General features: G+C 34.9%; 1 protein-coding gene across 1 annotated transcript in view; it reads right to left on the bottom strand.

Annotated features, from left to right (window-relative positions):
- LOC111085402 (probable G-protein coupled receptor CG31760) overlaps nt 1-7,785 on the bottom strand; it is a 102,429-nt gene that overhangs the window by 57,393 nt on the left and 37,251 nt on the right. Inside the window, exon 2 of the mRNA XM_022383790.1 lies at nt 1,502-1,585. The gene's annotated coding sequence lies outside the window, so the exon portion shown is untranslated. The remainder of the gene's footprint in view (nt 1-1,501; nt 1,586-7,785) is intronic.

The raw sequence follows: 7,785 nt of genomic DNA, 5'->3' as shown, positions 1-7,785 counted from the left end.
ATTTAACTGTCACTCTTACAACAAGCCCATGGCCAACACTTGGAGTACCCTTATCAGATCGAATAGTTGGATCTAACTGTCACTCTTACAACAAGCCCACGGCCAACACTTGGAGTACCCTTATCAGATCGAATAGTTGGATTTAACTGTCACTCTTACAACAAGCCCATGGCCAACACTTGGAGTACCCTTATCAGATCGAATAGTTGGATTTAACTGTCACTCTTACAACAAGCCCACGGCCACAAAGTGCGGAGCGCAAATTTTTACCTATTTATTTTTCTCGCTAACGACTGGATCGCGTTTGGCCCATTATTGTAAGAAACACAATGCTATAGATTATGTGATAATTTACTTTTAAAAGGAACATGTGTGAGATTTTATTCATAATAGTAAAGCGTGTTGAACGCCTAGTAATTGTAACATGTGTGAGACTGTGGGTCACACGCGTTAATTGATTTGTAATAGTAACACACATCGAACGTTTTGAATTTTACGACAGTTTATTTATAACGATAACATCGGACTGTCTATGCTCTACTTTAACCATAAAGATAAAGTGTTATTTGTAATAATAACACACACACAGAACTCTTTGAATTTTATGACAGTTTGTCTGTAACGATAACACAGGATTGTCTATGCTATACTTTAACCATAAAGATAAAGTGTTAATTGTAATAATAACACACACGGAACTCTTTGAGTTTTATGACAGTTTATCTGTAACGATAACACAGGAATGTCTATGCTATACTTTAACCATAAAGATAAAGTGTTAATTGTAATAATAACACACACGGAACTCTTTGAGTTTTATGACAGTTTAACTGTAATGGTAACACAGGAATGTCTATGCTATACTTTACCCATAAAGTTAAAGCATTACTGTAATAATAACATATGTCGAAATCTTTGAGTTTTACCACAGTTTATCTATAACGATAACACAGGAATGTCTATGCTATATTTTACCCATAAAGTTAAAGTATTACTGTAATAATAACATATGTCGAACTCTTTGAGTTTTATGACAGTTTATCTGTGATGATAACACAGGAACGTCTATGCTATACTTTACCCATAAAGTTAAACCGTTATTTGTGATAATAATAATAACAACGCATGTCGATCCTCTTTGAGTTTTATGGCAGTTCATTTATAATGACAGCACAGAACTGTTGTCCATACAATGCCTTTTACCCTACGCCTGTCATGGGTTAGTGTGTAGGGCACTCTCAGGGTCGCAGGTTCGAATCCCGTCCTCGAACCTGTTATCCTTTTCAGCCATGAGAGTGTTATAATGGGGAGGTAAATAACTGTCCAAGAGTTGGCGGTGGCGTAGTGTTTATCACTTCAAAATTAGGGACAGTAGCGCAAATCATCCTTAACTAGCTTTACGCAAAATTCAAACAACCAACCAGATTCTTTACTCAAATATTTAAAGCGTATGGGACTTAAAATACTTTATTACAATAGATAATAACTTTGAGAACCTTACTTGAAAGGACGACATCTACAAGTTGTTATTGTACAGAGATTATCTGGCCCAAAGCAGTAATGGTTATCTTCGTCAAATCATTTTCTAAAACAAGAAAAGAAAATTATTTAGAAGCGAAAGATAAAATATAAATTAAAAATACAAAGATGATGAGGCCCGGCATGGCCAGGTGGTTAGGGCACTCGACTCGCAATCTGCTGGTCGCGGGTTCGAATCCCCGTCACACCAAATATGCTCGCCCTTTCAGCCGTGGGGGCGTTATAATATGACGGTCAATCCCACTATTCGTTGGTAAAAGAGTAGCCCAAGAGTTGGCGGTGGGTGGTGATGACTAGGTGTAATGCTGTGGTAGTAATCGGAGCTTCGCAGCGTACTGTAAAAGAAGATTCAAATTCTGATGTGTTCATGGAACTCTGTGTACAATCTCTGGACTGGAAAAAAGTAGAAAACCCCTTAGAAAAGCCAAAACCCTTGATGAGGTAGAGGATCCAACACCCTCAGTGCATAATCTAGAGACCCATAGTCCAGCTAAGATTAAATATGGGCACATTAAATGTTGAGCAAAGAACATTGCCGTTTTTCGAAAGATTATGCTCAGTGCCCTTGCGCACTTCCTGTTAAGCTGACTAATGTGTGGAATAAAATCCGGCTTATTGTCCAAGTGAAGTTCTTAGAACATAGTTTCAGCCACCACGGGAACCACGCACTTGAAGGAGTATAGAAACACGGGGTAATTCTTAATAGTGTCAGAAATGCATGCAAATTGTTTATAGTCAATAGAATATTAAACTGTTTGCATTCACAGAGGTTATTAGGACAGTTTGGAGCTGTTGTGCAATGTATAACATATTTAATAACTGACAGGAAATTTGAAAGTCTAATACATATAGGCTGTTTCCTGTTGAACAAAGTCGTATAATGATGGTATTGATTTTAGTGCCTAAAAGTGTGACACTCAAGACACGATCTACTCTGTGATATTCCAAGCTGTGTGAAGGACCAAGGTAATATTGATCACGCCTGGACTCATAATTTTATTTCTGCTAAAAGATTATGAGTAAAAATTAGGAAATGGCGAGAAAGCTCATGATAATGGAGGCTCTGTAAAATACAGAAGCTTCATATGGTATGATAAAAAATTTCAAGATAACATGTACAGAAACAAGATGCACTCTTATGAGAAAGGCTTCTCTGATTAAAATTGAAAGTTGAATCAGGCGGTCCATGGTAAATAACTGCTTGCAAAAACAACACCGGATGCTGGATAGGAGTTTGTTTGAATCGAGAAACCAAATAAGATGAATATTAACCATTCTCTCAAAAACCGTGATTAGGAAGAACCTCGGAATCCTTCCTAGACTGTGAAAGAGTTATGACAACAGTATGACATCGTTAATTCATAAATGTTTCCAGATTATTTATGTAGAAATATTTGAATTTGTGGGACATATTATTATTTATAGGTAAGACTGTTGGCTATGGTAGTTTACTGTGTAAAGGACACAGCTTTTGGAACTTGTGTCTGTTTATTTGTAAAAGTAACATATAAAACAAGCTTGTTCATCGATCAAGTGCTGTTTGTTCTACTTTTCAAAACGATGCTAGTGAAAAACACCAGTAAAGAATTATGAGGTACCGTGAACCTTTTACTACCCAATGAGGTACAACTTTATATGCCCAAAAGGCTTATACAAAACATTCACTTTCTCAGCCTGTGATAATGATGTATGTAATAGTAGTGTTCATATTCTTCTTCTTCGTGACGAAAGCATAAAATGTCTCTTTTATTGTCTATACGTTATCTGTATTCCTAAAAGTGGTATTTATAATTATGTAACACTATTGGACATACACCTTTTTTTTGGGTGAAGATAGATCTTACAAATATTTTTTTTTCAGTGGTATTTCTTTAGAAAAAGTATCGAATGCGGTCTTGCCAGTCGTATGATTTTTTTTCTTTTGTTTGAGAAGGTAACAAATATCGATTTTGTGCTTATAACTTTTATAACATCAGTAAAAATGTTTTAATCGATGATGTTGCTTTAAAAGAAGTAGTGAATGTCACCTCGTTACTTAATGGAATCTTTTCGGAGAAGGTGACAAATCCCGTATTCTTAACTATAACTTTTATAACATCAGTAAAAATGTTTTAATCGATGATGTTGCTTTAAAAGAAGTAGTGAATGTCACCTCGTTACTTAATGGAATCTTTTCGGAGAAGGTGACAAATCCCGTATTCTTAACTACAACTTTTTAAGGGATGAAAATTAAATATCTAGAGCTACATCTGACAGACAATAACAAATTCAATTAACTTTAAAATGTTCGTAGTTTCTCTTTGGTATTGAGTGAGTAAGTTAAAAACAACTATTTTTTGTTCACATACGAAAACTAAGGTAAAAACTAAGTGAATTTTCTTATCTCTTTAAACTTGAACGCACCGAAAGACTCATAACTTTCTATGTCACTTAGCGAATTGACAAAGCAGAAACCGATTAGCCCTTCTGATTTATATGTTATCTAACTAAAAGCATCTGAACTTCTTGTTCTTTCTCTATCTTATCATCTTTGTTTTCCCTCAGGCACAATTCGGAATCCATGATTCAATTACATTCTGCAAAACATTTACTTTTGATTCCTGTAATCCAGTATGGAAGCTTAAAACTACAATGTCTCACGGAAAACTCCTTTGTTAGAAAGTAACTATGTATATTAAAGTGCTCCACGTATCTTTCAAAAGCCAAACTAGCTTGTTCTTACCTGCAAGTTTTAGTATTATACAGTTTATATGCTGGAGTCCATTTTGCTGACGTCACAAAACTCGGCAATATTGTTAGCATAACGTTGTCTGGGTCAAAAATCCGTATAATACCTGATGATACATCTTTAAATACCTTATCTTAGAAACATAAAACCGTCTCACAAAAATGAACAAACACGTATTTTATGCTTTTAAACGTGAAACCAAAAATGCATTTATACATTTTTATTTCAGATAATCATTTCAGTACGTTCCACGTATAAAATTCAATTCATTTTAAAGATAAGGTAATAAATAAAACATTTGAAACCTGACTACTGAAACGTAAGGAAACAGAATATAAAGGGTTTCTTTATCTCTATACATTATAAATATTTATGTACATTCTTAGGAATGAATCATACGCACACGACCCAAAAGCTTAATATATTTATATATAATTTAAGCCACGCATATATTTTACCACTGAGGGGCAGGTTGCAGTTGTATATTTTCACATATATACAAAGTTTTGCACTTTTGTTACGTGTACTTTTGTGGCAGGTTTTTATTTTTTATGTTTTGCAGAACTTTACCTTTACCTAACTAATCCCCCCCCCCAGTGGCACAGAGGTATGTCTGCGGAATCACAACGCTAGAATCCGGGTTTCGATACCCGTGGTGGGCAGAGCACAGATAGCCCACTGTGTAGCTTTGTGCTTAATTACAAATAAACAAATAAATAAACATAAATTAATTTTGTATAGAATAAAAAATAAATGAATGAAAAAATAAAAACGCAGCCATAAAAACAAATATTCAACACCGGGGCACAAATTATGGTTTTGGTCATTATGTAATGTGCCCTTGAACTTTGAGGTACCGGCGGAAGTAATACTCAAATGGCGTTGGGGTATACAGTATATCCGATTTAACCTCAATTTCACTGGCTTCAAACGTTTTTTTCCTGTTCACTGCTTTAACTCATCAGAGTCAATGCTATCTAGTGAATCCATAAAATAATCTGGATTTTTCACCAGCTATGGCGGCGATTGCTGCCACGACAGCGAGATGTTGTCCTACAAGCCTCTCTAACATCTTGAGAGAAACTGACAAATAGAAGGCAGAAATAATTGACTTGCTGTATGACAACATATAGTGGAATGTCGATGGACAGCATTACCGCAAAAATTTACGATCCAACACCTCGTGCAGGAATTTTAAAAGCAAGAATCCGCATGTGTACCAACCGCAGTGAACAGAAGTAAAATTAGAGGCCATATATGTACCAACCGCAATGAACAGAAGTAAAATTAGAGGCCATATATGTACCAACCGCAATGAACAGAAGTAAAATTAGAGGCCATATATGTACCAACCGCAATGAACAGAAGTAAAATTAGAGGCCATATATGTACTAACCGCAATGAACAGAAGTAAAATTAGAGGCCATATATGTACTAACCGCAGTGAACAAAAGTAAAATTAGATGCCATATATGTACCAACCGCAGTGAACAGAAGTAAAATTAGATGCCATATATGTACCAACCGCAGTGAACAGAAGTAAAATTAGTGGCCATATATACACCAACCATATATGTTAAAAAGAGTGAGAAAAGGATCAAATGTGGGTGCTCAATCCCACATCTTTTGTTGTTTGTAGCCAGGAGTGGGAAAGTGGTTATTCACAAAAATAAATGTGTAATAAGAAGAAAGATAATAATTAGGGTATTGTACTTCAATGGGAAAACAGCAAAACTGTCCTTGAAATTGATAATAATTATAATAATCAGGGTACTACACTTCAATGGGAAGACAGCAAAACTGTCCTTGAAATTGATAATAATTATAATAATTAGGGTACTACACTTCAATGGGAAGACAGCAAAACTGTCCTTGAAATTGACACTCTAGCCCTCGGAATGATGTTTGAACATAAATACCAAAATGTTAAGGTACTTCGATACTAAGCCCAGTCTTTTGCCAGTAGTATAGCTTCCATCCTCAACCTTTCCATGCCACTATCTGGATATTCAATGGTCTTGAAGAGATCCACGCAGCAGCAAGTCATATATTTACTTAAATCTAATTATATTTCATCTAAGGTTTGGATGTGTTGTGTAAAATTCACGTTATCTTTCCTTTTAATGTAGTCTGTTTGTAAAAAAAAATTGAAGCTTACTTAAATAATTATATATATACATATAATTTTAGTTAATGTTTTCCTGTTTAAGTCGTGGGAACGTGTACACATGCTATAGACTTGTGAAAAAAGCAAGTGCAATCAAACATTGCTTCAATGCTATCTGAGTGACACAGTGCTAGCTATCTGATGTTCACCTCTTGTTCTGTTTCCACAGGCAAATAAACATAGCGCTTTTAACGTTGCACCTACTTATAGTGATTGGATCCATAAGGAACTTATAACTTCGCTGATGAGTTCTATTTTTGTTTATTCATTCATCTCTTCATCAATGAAGATGCCTTATCTAGTGTTTTCTCATCCAATCCAGCCGATAGGCATGTGTATTTTCAGATTCAGTTCAATTGTTTTACATGTACTTCAGTTTCGTACTCATTTTAATCGGTGTATACTTTAACTTGGTATTTTATATGTAATAAATACACGTTTTTTTTGTTGTACATCCGAGTTCGTCTCTTCAGTTCATCACTTAATCTTTTCATTACGTTCTTACAGACTAATCTACGATCCTTTGTTACCTATGGAATCTAACAACCTGTTGGCAATTAATCGTAACCATGGTTACCATACTTGTTGATTTGAAGCATCCTTACTAGCCAGTACTGCAATCCATGTACGTATACATGTATTTAGGCTTCTATGTATATCATTTTATAATGTAAAGGAAATCAACACAGGGTGTTCTATTAAGTAACTTTCTCAAGAAATAATTTGTATAAATATATATATATGTATATATTTGTATATATAATCAAAACTTGAATTGCTTAGAAAAAATAATGCGCATGTGAAATTCTGGTAGAATATAAACATGAATTTATTTGGAGTGGGGCTAATCAGCTGTAATTTCAATTTACATATCCACACTTATAGTTCAGTTCTATTGAGTTTTGTATACATGCAAATTGTTAGAGGAGGAAGATTGTTGTGTAATTCGCTTGCGTCTTTAATCTCGCACCAATTTTCTTCTCAGTTGCTGCTATTTTCAGATAATTATTTACTTAAGATTATAACGCAGACAAATAAGTATTCAATTACTTGTGAAAGAAGGACTTTAACATTGATAGTGATCGATTAGTTCCTAATTTGCATGATGGTTCGTTTTTGTTTTTTTAAGTAGATTTTTCACCTATTAATCATCTCAGTGTTCTATAAGACCAACTTAATATAAAACTATTTTGGCAAACTTTTTTTTCAGTATAAGACTTAAAGGAGGACAGTACACTTTATCCCCATCCCTACCAAACATGCTCGCCCTTTCAGCCGTGGGGGCTTATAATGTGACGGTCAACTCCCACTATTCGTTGGTAAAAGAGTAGCCCAAGAGTTGGCGGGTGGG

This window comes from Limulus polyphemus, unplaced genomic scaffold (assembly GCF_000517525.1).
Source record: "Limulus polyphemus unplaced genomic scaffold, Limulus_polyphemus-2.1.2 Scaffold18, whole genome shotgun sequence".
In the NCBI taxonomy this organism is placed as follows: domain Eukaryota; kingdom Metazoa; phylum Arthropoda; class Merostomata; order Xiphosura; family Limulidae; genus Limulus; species Limulus polyphemus.
Note: the sequence above shows the minus strand (reverse complement) of the source record. Positions and strands in the feature narration are given on the sequence as shown.